Raw genomic sequence first — 17,854 nt, forward strand, 5'->3', positions numbered from 1 at the left:
TACGGAAATGATCGGGAAAAAGTTTATTAGATTTCAGTGATAGGCGTCCAAGATTTCAGCCGATTGCGGACCCCTCGATCGGAGTACGCGTTTGCGTTTTAAAGCAATACGAAGAGCAAACAACCGAACTTTGAACTTTGGCTGCTCGTAACTCTGAAATGGTCTGAGTGATTTCCTCCAAATTTGGAATATGGATTCCCCTTGTTGGCTGGAAACCATGCAGCAAATTTAGTTCCAATCAGATAAGGTATCACCGAGATATAAAGGTGTGAAAATGACGTTTCTTGTCTTCTTGTCTACAGGGCAATTTGTTTGTGGCTGAATTTTCTACAGGGTGATTTCTTTGTAGCTGAACTCTCTACATGGTGGTTTCTTTGTAGCTAAACTCTCTACAAGGTAACTTCTTCTAGCTGATCTTTCTACAGGGCAATTTGATTGTGGCTGAATTTTCTACAGGGTGATTTCTTTGCAGCTGAACTCTCTACATGGTGGTTTCTTTGTAGCTGAACTCTCTACAAGGTAACTTCTTCTAGCTGATCTCTCTACAGGGTGATTTGTTTGTAGCTGAATTCTGTAGCTGAATTCTGATTTGTTAGATTTGTTTGCAGCTGAGCTCTTTACAGCATGGTTTCTTTGTAGCTGAACTCTCTACAAGGTAACTTTTCTAGCTAATGTCTCTACAAGGTCACTGGTTTGTAGCTGAACTCTCTACATGGTGGTTTCTTTGTACCTGAACTTTCTACAAGGTGACTTCTTCTAGCTGATCTTTCTACAAGGTGATTTGTTTGTAGCTGAACTCTCTACAAGGTAACTTCTTCTAGCTGATGCCTTTACAGGGAGATTTGTTTGTAGCTGAACTCTCTACAGGTAATTTGTTTGCAGCTGAACTCTATACATGATGGTTTCATTGTAGCTGAATTCTCTACAAGGTAACTTCTTCTATTGATCTCTCTATAGGGCGATTTGTTTGTAGCTGAACTCTCTACATGGTGGTCTCTTTGTAGCTGAACTCTACAAGGTGATTTCTTCTATCTGAACTATCTCTTTCCTTAGTTTCATGAACTCCCTACAAGATAACTTCTTCTAGCTGATCTCTCTACAGGGCGAATTGTTTGTAGCTGATTTCTCTACAGGGCGACTTGTTTGTTGTTAATCTCTATACAGGTAACTTGTTTCTAGCTGATCTCTTGAATTCTCTTCAGGGTGACTGCTCTATTAGGATGACTGCTCTATTAGAGTATCTCAATCTCGCACTTGCTGCACCATGTTGGATTTCGTGTTATAACTCCGTGGCTTTAAGTATGATTCTTCTACACCATTGATGAGCCTTTCTAAGATGATTACTCCATCTGTACAACGAATTTCAAAGCATTACCCCAAGCGGTTTATCTGGTAGACGAGGCAAGCAGTTTTTTAAAATTAGCTAACCTTGATTGCGTAATTGTTACACACTGTTGGTTTTTTCGTTATATCTAGTTCAATTTCTTTCAAACCACAAAAGGTTTGAGGTTCAATAGTCAACCTATTCACCCACCGATTTTCAGCTTCTTCCCATACGCGGTTTATCCTGTAGGCATGATAACATATTGGTGTTATTTTTCGTGAATAATCGCTCATAACTCTTTGCCTGTTTATCGTATTCCAGCCAAAGTCGGTACACTGTTAAAACAGTTGGTTGGAAGGTTATCCCAAAACAGGGATAAAGTGGCTGACACATATAGCATACCAAATCCAGGGATAACGGTTATCCCAACTTTCAATAGTATGACCTTTATCCCATATGGGTAGGATGAAGGTTATCCCTATGCTAGTATAAAGGTTATCCCCAATTGTTATTTAGTATTTAAATAATTATTAATGTATTTCAATTACAGAAATTAAATGCTGTTCAAATAGTCAACTCCAACTTCTGAAGTGCTCGTGAGATGTTAGGACCAGCATGATCTGCAGCATTGGCAAGCAATATAGTTACAGTTCTTATTCAAGCATACACCATACCTTAATATTGTAAACAGCTAACAACACTTCATATACAGTCCACAGAACCTGCCAAAACGTTATACATAACAATCTGGTACACTCTATGCTTACAATTTGTCATCGATCTGCATTGCAGCAGGGAATTCCACCTGACAGTAGGGGCGTTAACAGCAAGACAGATGCTACTATAATTTTCAAGTAACAGGAATAGCTGCTGGGCAATCAATATCCATCACAGTGTGTTATCAAAAGGCAACACCACTAGAATGTCAAGTCGTATTATTAGTATCACAATTGCTGTAATACTTACATTTTGTATACAACATGATGGAGATGGAATATCAGGAGCATACACACTATAACCTGTAATAATAACATGTGAGATGACGGCAATTCTTATTCAACTATCTACCACGTCCATACCTTGGCTAATTGTCAAGACTCAGTGCAGAAAGCATGTTGGTGTTGCAACAAGCAGTCAACAAGCCAGTCATTAATCAATTACCAGACACAATACCTGCATGGTGTACCTGCATGTATGTAACTGATAATAGGAATGTGTAACTAACCTGCCGGGCTGTCTCCTAGGTTACTTGGCTGCCACTGTGCACATAGCAGAACGTAACCATATCAGCATGCACACTACACTCAGTGGGTAGGATTGGCATGATGTCAGCTGTTCTGTAAAGGGTACAAAATGGCAGCTATCCACTGTAAACACTCACACTTTGTGTAACAGCTGGCAAAGTGAAGTTAGATACGTAGCTTCATCACCTGGCTGAGTTAGGCATTAAACTCAGCATTAAAGAGATTCAAATGTCTGAAATTTCACTATTCGATGTACCAGTCATTTTGAAGCAGCCATGAGACTGCAACTTTAGCACCGTCTTGGCAGTCCGTCAGCCAGTGGTTCCACAGCACTGTAGATAAACTGTTTGCTGCACTTTCCATATCTAAATTACAAATAACTGTACACCAAGCTGAATATTGCTAGTAGAAACGTCACCTTCGCATTCTTCAGTAGGTCAGCTGATTCAGTCAGTTGCGAGCGGCCTTCCTGTTTAACGCATTGCAAAACCCTCCCGCTTAGTCAAGCTGCCTGTTCTTGTAGACACAATAACTCACAAATTTTCAAATATCTTCTTTGCCAAAACCAGTTTATTTTATGAACAAACTGAACGAACTTTCAGAGGAATTTTCAGTAATGTTCGTTACCATGGTAACTTTCGTCGTTAAGTAACGTACGTAAACGCTACGTCACGGGGAGTGAGTATTAAATGGAAAAATGAGATTATTTCGTTGCATCAGTGGTTGCATGCTGCCAGTGGGAGACTCTAAGCAAAGTAAGGTTATAAATACTCTAGAGCATTATCTTATCCTGTATTTTTGTAGATCAGAATCATCGAAAATGTTCAGTTGAGTATACGGGTAGTCAAGCTACCGTTCCTCAACTTTTTCTCCTACTCCATTAGTAATCTACTGTGACTAATGCAGTAAAACTAAAAGTGAGACATAAATACTATATTAGTGTTTTGTGATCATGTATACAATCGATTTCGGATTACTTTCTGCATGCAATTGAACAATTTACAATGTGATTGTTCGAACATATGAACTAATTATTTGCAACCTAGCTCCTTTACTTGTATAACTAAATACTAGTACTATAGTATGATCACGTTGAGCTGAATCCTCAAAAACATTTAATAACTCATGGATGTAATTACACACGGTCTTGAAAATTGGCTCATTTGTAGTACCATAGATTATAGAGAGAGGGGATAGAAAACTAATTTTTACATGCGTACTCCTCACCTACAGTTCCATTTACACCTTTTTAAAACTCTCTTATAAACGCTTGTAGAGAAAATTTGTTTTCTTCGGGGTTTACAGCAGCACAAGGCGACTTCATAACTTGAAGCACAGTTGCCTAATCATTGTTGTCGAGGAGTAAGCCGTGCCACAAATTCGCACTTCAAAGGGCATGAATCGTTTTGAAGTTGAACATGTTTTGCCGCTTTCAATCATAACAACCAAAGGACTCTTTCGTTGAAGTTTTAATACGTTTCGGGGTGTATGGAATTCATCAGTGAATGGTTACATCTGTCAAGGATTATCCAATTCCATTCCCATTGCTGGTAAGGTGTACCACAAGCTCGTGGGCTGGTGTAGGTGAGGAGTGCGCACGGGAATAAAACTCGACCAGGCAGCAGATAGTGGATGGAACGCCTAGATACACAAGTGAGCATTACCAGAGAGTACTATAAACCATTTTGTTCCACTAGATAGCGATAAAGAATCGCGTAGGGATGATTATTTTAATGAGTCACGTGATAGTTTTCTATCCTCTCTCTCGATAATCTATGGTAGTACTGCTTGACCCGCTAAAAACATTTCATAATCTTGTTGTTTGAATGTTTGACATAATATTTACGGCCAATCAAAATTTTCACAATACATTTCCTATGGGGAAGCCATATAAGTACAGGGTCCATTACAACACTTTCCCGAACTTGTAATGGAGGCAAACTGTACGTGTCTGTTGTTGACACCTTTGCTGTTACCAATAATCATCTGGTTGGCTGAAATGTTAACTCTGTTGAGAAAAAATCCACTTTTAATTTTTAGCTGTTTTTCAGGATTCAGCTCAACGTGAACATACTATAGCACAATAGATACTCACCCCTTTGCTGTCAAACAATGCCAGGAGTGTACATGTAAATACTGCAAGTAGACATTCACATTATCACATTTCAAGTCGTGTGTGAATTGTTCAAAAGCAATCTGAAATCAACTGTGCTAGTACTACCTGAGTGTGTACTGAAGTCAGTTCTGACAGTGTTGTCACAGTGTTGCTGCAATTTGTAACCACAAACAAAGTATTTACAATAGTTGCTTATTTTAAGTTCATCAATTCCAGAGGCGTATCCAGGATATTTCCAAAGTGGCTTCCAGATTTAGCAGTGAGGTACAGAGGTCTGGGGCTGTGCTCCCAGCCACTGACAGATTTAGAAAGTGCTCAAATTTACTAGATTTTTAATTTCATGAATAGTAACTATTTCAATTTGTACTTGGTTCCTCATGATTTGTGGCTGGTCAGGTATATATTGTAGTGACCAAATACATTTCCAATTAAAATGATTTAGGAACTTTAAATTTCAACATTTTTAACACCCTTAAACTGTGTGTGTGCGTGCGTGCGTGTGTGGCTTACTACTGATAGGCTGGAGTGCTGCACCAGTATAATGCTAGCATATTAGGTGGATGTTATGAACACTACTTCTACTCTCTAATAGAGCAGTCAGTGGAAACTGCAATCGAGCACTCCAATGCATTGTCCAAAGCTCCTTAAATTGATATTCTCTAATAGAACAGTCACTTTGTAGTCAATTACTCTAATTGAGCATTCACTGATTAAAACTTTCAAAGATATTTGTAAGAAATGTTTTTGAGCACATTGGGAACATTGAAGAGCATAACAGGCAAAAATTTCATGAAATTGTACCAAGCCCTCAGTCCATAAAACGGGTCAGATCTGGATTACCTGCCCAGGTGACCCACTAAGCCCAGACAAAATGTGATGTAGATGACCTTGTTTCAACCATAACCATGTGTGTATGTGCTGTGCACGTGTGTGTGCATGTGTGTAGTATGTAGAACTGAGCCAATAATTTACAAAACATTTGTTGATTATGTGTCATACACTGTTCCTAATCAAGGACAAAACTAGCACTTTAGTGATGCTAGTATACCCAAAGTGTCCTAATTTTAGAGGTCTAAACAACTACAAATGAAACCATTAATGGTGTCAAGGTACATTTCCTGATTTCAAGTACTGTATCGTCAATTATAGCCCGGACACTTATTATGTTCAGGCAAGTGTTTACCCTAGCCACAAGACTGGTGACTATAATTTACAAGACCAAAAATCATATTCCTTTGAATCAACTTGAGATATTCTCTTCTTGATATATTCCACATAGATTTCAAGTTTAAAGGAATGCTGTAAAATGCTTTTGCTTCACTGTTTTGTACCAGGAGTTCCTGTGAAACCGGGCATTTATTTCTGTTGTACAAACTCTATACTGTATCTAGCAACTACTGTGTGTATGATATAATTATATGGGACTGGCCGTAGTGCACCATTAGGAAAAATATGAGTATTATTTTATCATTAAATTTCATGATTTACTTTCTTGTTTGTTTAGCGTCAAATTATGTTCAGCCAATCTAATAGCACTGAGAGAGGTATGTGGACTATTTTGTATATATCTTGAATTAAAATGTATATTTTCTTATTCACAGGCAATCTGAGAAACTGAAATCAAGATATTGGGCCAGGGGCTGAGGGGTGCATAAGAACTGTGAAGGAAGAGAACATTTAAGTAATATCTAACTGTCACTAGATGATAATAGTACTCCATAATGTGTCCGTGGTTGGACAAAAGTTGTAATAATGTACGTGCTTATCATCTGCAAGGCAGATGGATGTGTAGACTATAACTGACCGAACATGCATGTTGTATTACAGTACATTGTCAAGCAGCATCATATTATTTACATACACAAAGTGTGGAACTCTCAAGTTGTTCGTATATAGATCACCACTAGTTCCCTTTAGGAATTGTATTTACGAAAAGTATTGCTAGTATACTGAATAGCCCTTGGTCGTTGAAATACAAACTCAAATCAAGTACAAGTAACACAAACACTAGTTATGCTATAACATTGTGATCACAAGTAATATTGTTCATTGAATTATGCAACAATATTTCAGTTGAGTTCCTTGCTTGTGAATAGTTTTCACAACTGCTTGACACGTAGCTGATGAGTTACAAACTTTGATCAGACTCTAGAGTCAGGTATGTTCAATCCAGTTGGTAGTAACAAGCTGCTCATTGGGATTCATGCCTCATTTACCCTGCAACAATTATAAACAGTTCACCCTGCAACACTACTAATAAGTACAAGTACACAAATATTGGCTTTCGCAGATAGTGAGGAAGATAAATATAACATGATATTCCTTTAGTAATGTTTGACATTGTTTGTATTTTATACAAGCAATGCTTCCTTTTTTATCATGTCACCTTGCAGGACATACACAGTAATTTTGAAAAGAGTTTTCTCTACAGCTAAGTGACTGTTATATTAGAGTATTATAATTACCTGACTGCTTTATTAGAGTATCTCACCAAAATAATATTCTTCAGAACAAGCATTGCTATTACATGGCAAACACTATTTACAAGGCGAAGGCTCCTGTTTCATGAAAGATCCCATGATTTCTGTATATCTGCGGTTTGAATTTATGTAAAGGGGTTTCCTGAAACTTGCCCCTGCCTTGGAAGTACAAAACTCATGTAACCTAGTAGATATTTTCTGTTGAATTCAAGATTGTGTGTAAGAAATTAAAAGTATGCACTAGTCACTCTGAACTGCTTAGCTTTATTTCACTTTTAAACCGGCGATCATACATGTATATGCAAGGGAGTATCATGCTGGTCTGTGTTGCACACTACATTTGAACCCTTCGTATGCCTTGAGATTTTGACTCATTGTTACTAGTAGCAATATTGTGTAGTCTCAAGTCTCGTCTTGATTGTATATTGACTTTGGTAGACCATGCAGCAAGTTAGTCTTGTGCCATCCACCCCTTCACAAAAGTAAGGGTCTGCAGCTGGTGAAATACAGATACTAAATAATCTCAAAAGGAATTCAATTAGACAGTGTATGTAATTGCTAGTTATGTCAGATGATTACCCTTCAAAAGCATTGCGTTGCCAAGGTGATCTGTGTGTGAACGTGATTGGCACACACTACTAAATCTGAGTGGTAGAATCATTTAGTATCTGTATTTCACTTTTTGCAAATGAGCAGGCGGTGCCAGACTAGTCCCTGTGGCACCTCCTTATGCAATGTGTATGTACATGCATGCAAAGTTTTATGGTTGTCCCACTCACTTTACATTAATCTAAATAGCTATTACTCCATTTTATAGCTGCCACAAAATTTCACAGATGCATATCGCCAGGAGTAATATAATGTACAATTGTAAAGGACCGGTTGTATCATATTTCTACCGCTCTTAATCCTCTTACATCTGTGCCCAGTGATCTGAGGCGATCCAAGGGCAGCTGGGTACCCGGGCAGCTGACAAACCACTTAGGTGTCCCGTATTTGCTGGTGTTCCACCTTATCTCTCTGTACTTGAATCCATTCCAGATTATTAAGTAGATAAATCGTGACACTGGTCCGCCAAAGCACCCATCCGGCAGCATAGTAACGAATCATATAATAAGCGCCGCATAAAGATGACGCGCTTCGCTTTAGATTGAAATACGTAGTAAATGCACGGAAGAAAACGGAATAAGGACATCACGAAGGCATAAACGTTATACCTGTGACGTTTTATACCAACTTGTAGGGATAACCTTCATCCCATATAGTATAACCTTCATACCAAGTGTTTTTTATACCAACAAGGTAGGGGTAACCGTCATACTCCTTGGTATAACCTTCAAACTTCATTTTTAACAGTGTACCGAGATGCGCCTATACAGTATACCCCCTTCTGTGTGCCAAATCTCAAGGCAATCGGATATGGCGTTCGCGTTTTATAGCGGTTTTTATAAGTGTGCAACAACAAGAGGAAGAAAAATAAGAAGGAAAAATACCAATAAACTAAGCCAATTTTTGAAGTCGCATAGCTATCTCGGGAACGCTTGAAGCGATTTCGCTCAAATTTGGAATGTGGAGTGCTGAAGTTGGAGGGCATGTCCACAGCAACATTGTTTTGTTTCATCGAGGAAGCACAGAGCTACGGAGGTGCGAAAATTGCGTTTTCTTTCTTCCTGTCAATATACTCACGGGTGTTGCGCGCCTGCTTCTTGGGCAGCACGACACATTACCGTGTGTCTTGATAAAGGGTTTATATGCCTTAAATTCACTTTCTAAACTACTCATGATCATTATAGACATTCAATACTAAAAACTCGATTTAGAAACTAATAATTACACCTGTATTTATGTAGTTTGTAATACACCCATAGGGTTGACCACATAATAGACTAGCCACAAAATACTAGCTGGTACATTACAGGCTTAAGCCTTCTCACAAATCCCTATTATAGTAGTAGAGCAGTTCGTAAATGTGTTCATATTATTATAGTATTCTTGTTGTTGTTGCTGTGAGTTCAACCTTTGAAACATTTCTAGGAAATAAACCACAAATTTCAATGTGAATAATTGGCTTTACTGTTACTTGTAGTAGTGAAGGCATTCGTTTTACTTATCTGAATAACTTGAAATGGTTATCCAAGCACTTTCATGGAGGTTTAAAAAGAATTGTTGGCAAAAACAAAAAAGTACAGTAATCTTAGTCCTAGTATCTGCAACAATATTATACTGTAGTAAGTAGAATCAAAACTATAATCAAACTATTTTGTTTCACCCTCACACAGCGATCAATGTGGATACACCAGGTACCCATGACACAAGAAGGAAACAAGTTTGTGTCACTACTATATTTTCGGACACTACTAGTAGAATTTTCTGGAGTGTACACATGTGAAGTGTCCTATCAGTCATCAGAGCATCATGTTCTAACAGAAAGCTTTACTGTTGATGGTACGTATTACACTATTGTATGGATATTAGATATGGCTAGGTGGCTGCTCAGTCAATTGCTAGCAACATTACAGAGGTGAAGATCAGTTTTCCCCCAGTGGTTTTGTTTGTTTGCTACAATTATGTGCCTGAATTTGTAAAAATTTTAATGCCTTATAGCTCAGTTGTTCTTACTGTTAGTGCTTTTAGCAGCTTCACAGCACTACTAAATTCCTTAGCAAGTGTGTCCCATGTAGCAAGAGTTGCTAAGGAAAGTGAGTAAACACAAACAAAAAATACAGTGGAACTAGAAGAGCTAGAAGAGGTCACCTTGTAGAGAGTTCAGTTACAAAGAAACCACCATGTAGAGAGCTCAGCTACAAACTAGTGACTTTGTAGAGACATCAGCTAGAAGACGTTACCTTGTAGAGAGTTCAGCTACAAAGAAACCATTCTTTAAAGAGCTCAGCTGCAAACAAATCACCTGTACAGAATTCAGCTACAAATAAATCACCCTGTAGAAAGATGAGCTAGAAGAAGTTATCTTGTATATAGTTCAGCTACAAGCAAATCAGCCTGTAGAGGGATCAGCTAGAAGAAGTTACCTTGTAGAGAGTTCAGTTACAAAGAAACCACCATGTAGAGAGCTCAGCTACAAACTAGTGACTTTGTAGAGACATCAGCTAGAAGACGTTACCTTGTAGAGAGTTCAGCTACAAAGAAACCATTCTTAAAGAGCTCAGCTGCAAACAAATCACCTGTACAGAATTCAGCTACAAATAAATCACCCTGTAGAAAGATGAGCTAGAAGAAGTTATCTTGTATATAGTTCAGCTACAAGCAAATCAGCCTGTAGAGGGATCAGCTAGAAGAAGTTACCTTGAGAGAGTTCAACTACAAGAAACCATTATTTAAAGAGCTCAGCTGCAAACAAATTACCTATACAGAATTCAGCTACAAACAAATCACCATGTAGAGAGATCAGCTAGAAGAAGTTATCTTGTATATAGTTCAGCTACAAGCAAATCAGCCTGTAGAGGGATCAGCTAGAAGAAGTTTACTTGTAGAGAGTTCAGCTACAAAGAAACCATCATTTAGAGAGTTCAGCTTCAAACAAATCACCTGTAGAGAGTTCAGCTACAAACAAATCTCCCTGTAGAGAGATCAGCTAGAAGAAGTTTACTTGTAGAGAGTTCAGCTACAAAGAAACCATCATTTAGAAAGTTCAGCTTCAAACAAATCTCCCTGTAGAGAGATTAGCTAGAAGAAGTTACCTTGTAGAGAGTGAAGCTACAAACAAATCATCCTATTGAAAGATCAGCTAGAAGAAGTCACCTTGTAGAAAGTTCAGTTACAAAGAAACCACCATGTAGAGAGTTCAGCTACAAACTAGCCACCTTGTAGAGACATCAGCTAGAAAAGTTACCTTGTAGAGAGTTCAGCTACAAACAAATCTCCCTGTAGAGAGATCAGCTAGAAGAAATCACCTTTTAGAGAGTTCAGCTACAAAGAAACCATTCTGTAAAGAGCTCAGCTGCAAACAAATCACCTGTGCAGAATTTAGCTACAAACAAATCACCTGTAGAGAGTTCAGCTACAAACAAATCTCCCTGTAGAGAGATCAGCTAGAAGAAGTTACCTTGTAGAGAGTGAAGCTACAAACAAATCACCCTATTGAAAGATCAGCTGGAAGAAGTCACCTTGTAGAAAGTTCAGTTATAAGAAGAAACCACCATGTAGAGAGTTCAGCTACAAACTAGTCACCTTGTAGAGACATCAGCTAGAAAATTTACCTTGTAGAGAGTTCAGCTACAAAGAAACCATTCTGTAAAGAGTTCAGCTGCAAACAAATCACCCTGTAGAGAGATCAGCTAGAAGAAATTACCTTGTAGATAGTTCAGCTACAAACAAATCACCCTGTAGAAAGATCAGTTAGAAGCAGTTACTTTGTAGAGAGTTCAGCTACAAAGAAACCGTAAAGAGCCACAGGAGATACTAGCACTGTATACGGAATGGACGCTGTCCGCGAATCATTTCACTTGGCGGACCGAGGCGGACTGTATACGGGTGTAAACCCGTGCGGTGCCCGCCTAATGGCTTCCTCCATTACGCGGATACAACGCCTATACCCGCAAAGCAACTTATTCTACAACGCGGACAAGACGGAAGTAACGGGTAGATAATTATAGTAGCTACAGGCTCCCATAATGATGTATCTATAGGGCCAAAACCACAGATTCAGAATTATAGCCCATGCGCGTTATAGCTTGAGGCCTGCACTCACTACTGTCCACTTTACCAGTCAGGTACTGGAAGGTGAACATTGGATGCAAAACCTGTACGAAATGCTTATCACGAGCCTGGACACATAGAGGCCAATGAACGACTGATAAGAAAAATCGGGAGTATCGATGCCGGAGTTTAGGTATTAATGGTGAAACTGGCGCCTGGGCACTTGAAAGCAGGCGACCACTGTGTCTCGGTGCTGGAAACACTTTGCACATGATGCATCAGCTAGCATGAGACCCCTCCTCGCCACAGATTATACCCCAGCACTCGTGTTTAGTGGCAAGTACCGCGGGTGCGGTTACCATTAGCTGCAAGAGTGCCAGACCTGCAGTTCTGTGGCATATTATGGCACAACATACCTACATCAACTTTTTAAGCTAGCCCCACCCCCGGAATCCCGATACACCTACTGGGGATTTGACCATCTACATCCTGGAGCTTTTGATGGTGGCGGTCAAAAGTCATTTTGATAAATTAATTCCCCTCAGAAACCCCCTTTTGAGGTGGGAATATAGTGGGGTTTTAGCTTCGGTACTGGGAAATTTGACACTAGACCTTCTCAAATCTGCTGTATTCCCCACCCTACCTGGAGTGGGACATGAATAGTACATTGAAGTTTGGTAGAGCTCACCATAAAAGCTGTCATATTAACAAATACTTGAATTGGAGCTATGACATCATGGGAAGTGTGGCTTCATGGACCAAGTAACTAAACTAACTTCGTAACAGTATACTACATCCCCCCTTCTTCAATAAGACACTCAGAACATTGTTTGTCATGCATTAATCAATTATAATACTTCTTTCATTCGTGTTTCCCGTTTATGGTATGTACTGTCCAACTTGACAGCAGCTCATGGTTATAGGCTAGCTTCAATCATATGGCAAAGTTGTTAGCCCAGTTGCATACCTTTACCACGTCCAGTATGTGCATAGACAGGTGACATATATAATTATTATGACGATAACTTCACTGTGACAGTTCATTTAGCCTGCAAACAGAAACAAACAACTCAATATGTAGTAGTTTCAATAGCCGTATGTGTCCAACTCAGCAAAATCCTCGTATGTGTCCAACTCAGCAAAATCCTCGTATGTGTCCAACTCAGCAAAATCCTCGGCATATCACAAAGCACCACTGCTGGACCTGTATAAGTGTTGTATATGTACAATTCATTAATTATCGAACCTGACAAACACATAATGGACAAATCACATGCTGGAAGGAATGATGTGGCGGACACGGCTTTACAATACAATCATTGTTATACAATTGCTTTACTTTCAGCAGGTAGTACATATGAATAATAGTTAGCATATTATATAGTTACTGTGGGCTTGTCCCACCACCCCTGCATACCATCCCACAATTCAGCTCCATTTCACAGTTTTAACTATGCCACTAATACAAGCTTGGAGTTCCACATGCCAGACAAGTGGGCAGTTTAAATCTTGCTACACAGTCACAACATTAAAGAATACTTATAAGCATTTGATCTGATTAATGCACAGTAAAGAGGAAATTGTTCATTTTCAATATCAGTGGATATATAATTAACATCTTGCAGAGGAGGCTGGTCATGCTACATCAAACATCTTATGGTCTCCAAAATTGTTCAAACCATTCAACTGTGATGCTAAAAATTATTGAATTTAATTATTTTAAAAGGACTCTGGGAACCATAGATTATGGTTCCCAGAACCCTACTCAACACTTGTTTGGCTTTCGTAACTAATAAACAAATGCTACGAACATTATGCATACCCACTTAAAAGTGTCAAAGGACTCCATATGGACGATGATATTTTCAGTGCCCCGTTTGGTTCTGCAGGCAATGTCGTAGAGCTATGACACACGGCGAACCATGAGCTCCTCCGGTTTAGGGTAGTAAAGATCAATCACCCTATCTCATACACACTTATGTTAATCCAGTTTGGTAAATCAACTAAGTACTTACACACACACACACACAGACGCACACCCACACACCAGGAATATGGCAGGAAACACCAACAAAATAGTTATGAGAAATCTTGATAGCTGAGATTTCTGAAAACTTTCATGTTTTCAAAGCTGCAAACAGTGAGCTGCGTACCCACTGATTTTTCCTGTCTAAAGATGGGACATCTTGACAGGACATGCCAACAAAAGATGGGACATCTTGATGGCTGAAAATCATGAGTACAGAGCTAAAGCTTGTACCGTTTTGCAACTGCGAACATCGTAATAACATTGATATTGATAAACAGTTACGTACCCACTGATTTTTCCTGCCTAAAGATGGGACATCTTGACAGGACTTGCCAACAAAAGATGGGACATCTTGATGGCTGAAAATCATGAGTACAGAGCTAAAGCTTGTACGGCTTTGAAACTGCGAACACCGTAATAACATATTGATAAACAGCTACGTGCTCACTGATTTTTCCTGACTAAAGATGGGACATCTTGACAGGACTTTCCAACAAAAGATGGGACATCTTGATGGCTGAAATCATGAGTACAGAGCTATAGCTTGTACCGTTTTGCAACTGCGAACATTGTAATAACATTGACATCGATAAACAGCTACGTACCCACTGATTTTTCCTGCCTAAAGATGGGACATCTTGACAAGACTTGCCAACAAAAGATGGGACATCTTGATGGCTGAAAATCATGAGTACAGAGCTAAAGCTTGTACGGCTTTGAAACTGCGAACACCGTAATAACACTGATATTGATAAACAGCTATGTACCCACTGATTTTACCTGCCTAAAGATGGGACATCTTGACAATACTTGCCAACAAAAGATGGGACATCTTGATGGCTGAAAATCATGAGTACACAGCCAAAGCTTGTACAGCTTTGAAACTGAAAACACCGTAATAACACTGATATTGATAAACAGCTACGTGCTCACTGATTTTTCCTGCCTAAAGATGGGACATCTTGACAAGACTTGCCAACAAAAGATGGGACATCTTGATGGCTGAAAATCATGAGTACACAGCCAAAGCTTGTACGGCTTTGAAACTGAAAACACCGTAATAACACTGATATTGATAAACAGCTACGTGCTCACTGATTTTTCCTGCCTAAAGATGGGACATCTTGATGGCTGAAAATCATGAGTACAGAGCTAAAGCTTGTACGGCTTTGAAACTGCGAACACCGTAATAACACTGATATTGATAAACAGCTATGTACCCACTGATTTTTCCTGACTAAAGATGGGACATCTTGACAGGACTTGCCAACAAAAGATGGGACATCTTGATGGCTGAAAATCATGAGTACACAGCCAAAGCTTGTACAGCTTTGAAACTGAAAACACCGTAATAACACTGATATTGATAAACAGCTACGTGCTCACTGATTTTTCCTGCCTAAAGATGGGACATCTTGACAGGACTTGCCAACAAAAGATGGGACATCTTGATGGCTGAAAATCATGAGTACAGAGCTAAAGCTTGCAGTTTATAAAACTGTGAGCATTGTAATAACATAAAATGAGATATCTTGAAAGCTAAAAACCATGAGTACAAAGTTAATTTGTATATTATCAAACATAGAACGTCTTTGAAGTGGCCTATTTTCTTCATTGCTTTACAGATAAATATATGGAATTACGATGTGGGTTAGGTTTACACCTCTTGAGTTCACCAAAGACTTAAATACAGGTCGGCTCACCATTTTTTTGTTCTAGTGAGGGTACGGAGAGTATACTATCTAACAGGATATCTCGTCGGATGTGTCAGTCACTCTGAGGATAGCTACATGTTAGCCGCTAGCTCAGTACGTCGGTAACGAAGAGACGGTTGTTTCTTCCGTTTATCGTCCAATACTTGAACACAATACAGTAGCAGAATGATAGGTACCACACAAGGTCTAAAGATTGTTCTGGAATTATTTTAACAGATGCGCACCTTTTAACTGGTGGAGGCGTGCGCACAACAAACCATCTTTGATCATCAAAATCACGTGCGGTTTCTTTTTGACGGAAGTGATTGGATACTGACGCTAAGCAGTCTAACGCAGCCGGATTGTTGAAGAAAACTAGGGTTAAACATGGCGCAACATTGGCGCTACTCAATACCAATGATTGCGACGATACTTTCATGGAATTTGGGGGGTTTTCGGGTGCTTGGCAGCTGAGACGTAATGGCGCTTGACTGAGCAGATCTAGATGTGAAGGATACCATCGTGTCAAACACCTCAGATTGTTTTCGCCAATCGATACGGTGAAATACGTATTGTTTTTAATAACTGTTTTATGTATTATAACAGACATTCCGGGTAGAGAGAACTACCGTCCTAGTCTGCTTTCTTCTGTTAGAACACTAAGCTGTGTTATGGTATGTACTCTTTGGTAAGTATAGTTGTGTTTTGGTTGGTAAGCCATGGCTGTTTTGTAGTGTAGTCGCAGTTTATTGCACCGTGCCCTTAGTGGATGATTTCAGCCCAATATCTGCTATGTTGCTGGGATGCAATCGTACCATGGGCTGTTTGGCTGTCGTAAGGATTTTAGTTACCTACTATTCAAATTCATGGTAAGACTTGTTTTAGTGTAGCTTGATATAATTTAATGTGTTTCTCTGTGTACCAGTTGTCTAGCCAGCTTTCCAACAGTAGTTCAGTGCTATCAAATGATTTTGCCTTTATCTTTTAGGATTTCCTACAAGATATTTTACAGCATTAGCATCTCAATGGAATTTCCTTGCCACTACTTGCAATAAGCTGTCAAGTACTCAATAACTGAAACACCAGAGACTGTTAACAGAATCCTATGGCATTAAGCCAGTCTTTGGAAGCCAGATTGTTGCAAGCTGATCGTAGCAGTATGATGACCCCTCTGGCACGTGATGGCAGACATCAACCACAAAACAAACTCTTTACCTTACCCAGAAACTTCTAATGGATATTCCACTTTCTGCTAACGTCAAAGTCAACTTGTAAACAGTGGTAGCTGATGGACACGTGACTATGGTACGTGCTGATAGTGTGTAACTATTTTCTTTCCATTATGTATAGGCTTTTTCCAGGTGTTGTCGTGTTTGCAACAAAGAACTATTCACACAAGTAGTGTTCACATCTGGTACTTTGGCATGTGCTAGGTTAGTGTATAGTAATGTGCAGTTTGTGATACACTGTAATGTATGTTTTTCTTCAGGTTGAACTTGCTTTGCTTCGAACAGTTATTCAAGGTACATGTGTAGTGTGTAGCTGCATCATCTTACTTTTGTTATTGACAGAACTGGAACGTTGGAGTGCATGGAGCTAAAAATGTTGTGTAAAAGAATGAACAAGACATTTTTATTTTTATTGTGGAATTTATGCATTTTAAATTATGCTCTCACGTGACAAAAACTGAATTCATTATCGGACACAGCGGCCCGCGCGTAGGATCCTGCGTGACCCTTTAGGCTCATTGGCGGACGCCGGATAGGTGCTTACGGAGAACTAGGCGGTTTATTGATGGCACCGTACGGATTTCTTCGCGGGTGAGACGCGTACATCCGCGTACAAGTGGTCCCAAACGGGGTACTAACAGTAGTCCGCGTACGCCTACGCGGATAACCGCATCTCAACCGTCTGCTCCCACTATGCGGTGTCTAATCCCCTTGGTACGTTGTCCGCAATCAAGGTGCGTTATTCCTGTGGAGCTCAGCTGCAAACAAATCACCCTGTAGAGAGATCAGCTAGAAGAAATTACCTTGTAGATAGTTCAGCTACAAACAAATCACCCTGTAGAAAGATCAGTTAGAAGAAGTTACTTTGTAGAGAGTTCAGCTACAAAGAAACCGTAAAGAGCTCAGCTGCAAACAAATCACCTGTACCAAATTCAGCTACAAACAAATCACCCTGTAGAGAGATCAGCTAGAAGAAGTTACCTTGTAGATAGTTCAGCTTATCATTGTCTAAGACTAAATTTTAGCCATTCCAGCACTTGAACAAATCATCTAATTTTTAATTAATTGTTGTCCCATGCATG

General features: G+C 39.4%; 3 long non-coding RNA genes across 6 annotated transcripts; 1 reads left to right on the forward strand and 2 right to left on the reverse strand.

The window, feature by feature from the left end:
• Window positions 1-1,829: 1,829 nt before the first annotated feature.
• On the reverse strand, window positions 1,830-2,740 carry LOC136244538 (uncharacterized). Its single transcript, XR_010695387.1, has 6 exons — window positions 2,550-2,740; window positions 2,404-2,497; window positions 2,291-2,343; window positions 2,092-2,241; window positions 1,999-2,046; window positions 1,830-1,944 (listed from the first exon to the last, which is right to left on the reverse strand). It is a non-coding gene; the product is annotated as an uncharacterized lncRNA (long non-coding RNA).
• Window positions 2,741-12,812: 10,072 nt separating this feature from the next.
• On the reverse strand, window positions 12,813-15,798 carry LOC136247171 (uncharacterized). 2 transcript variants are annotated; one of them, XR_010697146.1, is made up of 3 exons: window positions 15,553-15,798; window positions 13,643-13,781; window positions 12,813-13,024 (listed from the first exon to the last, which is right to left on the reverse strand). It is a non-coding gene; the product is annotated as an uncharacterized lncRNA (long non-coding RNA). The 2 variants fall into 2 exon arrangements; XR_010697145.1 differs by lacking the exon at window positions 15,553-15,798 and having other exon boundaries at window positions 13,643-15,546.
• LOC136247170 (uncharacterized) lies at window positions 15,260-17,238 on the forward strand. 3 transcript variants are annotated; one of them, XR_010697144.1, is made up of 8 exons: window positions 15,271-15,736; window positions 15,781-16,103; window positions 16,150-16,231; window positions 16,278-16,412; window positions 16,532-16,848; window positions 16,905-16,976; window positions 17,033-17,066; window positions 17,115-17,238. It is a non-coding gene; the product is annotated as an uncharacterized lncRNA (long non-coding RNA). The 3 variants fall into 3 exon arrangements; XR_010697142.1 differs by having other exon boundaries at window positions 15,260-15,736; window positions 16,532-16,976; XR_010697143.1 differs by having other exon boundaries at window positions 15,261-15,736; window positions 16,283-16,412; window positions 16,532-16,976.
• The last annotated feature ends 616 nt before the right edge of the window (window positions 17,239-17,854 follow it).

The sequence above is a fragment of the Dysidea avara genome, chromosome 2 (genome assembly GCF_963678975.1).
Source record: "Dysidea avara chromosome 2, odDysAvar1.4, whole genome shotgun sequence".
NCBI lineage: Eukaryota > Metazoa > Porifera > Demospongiae > Dictyoceratida > Dysideidae > Dysidea > Dysidea avara.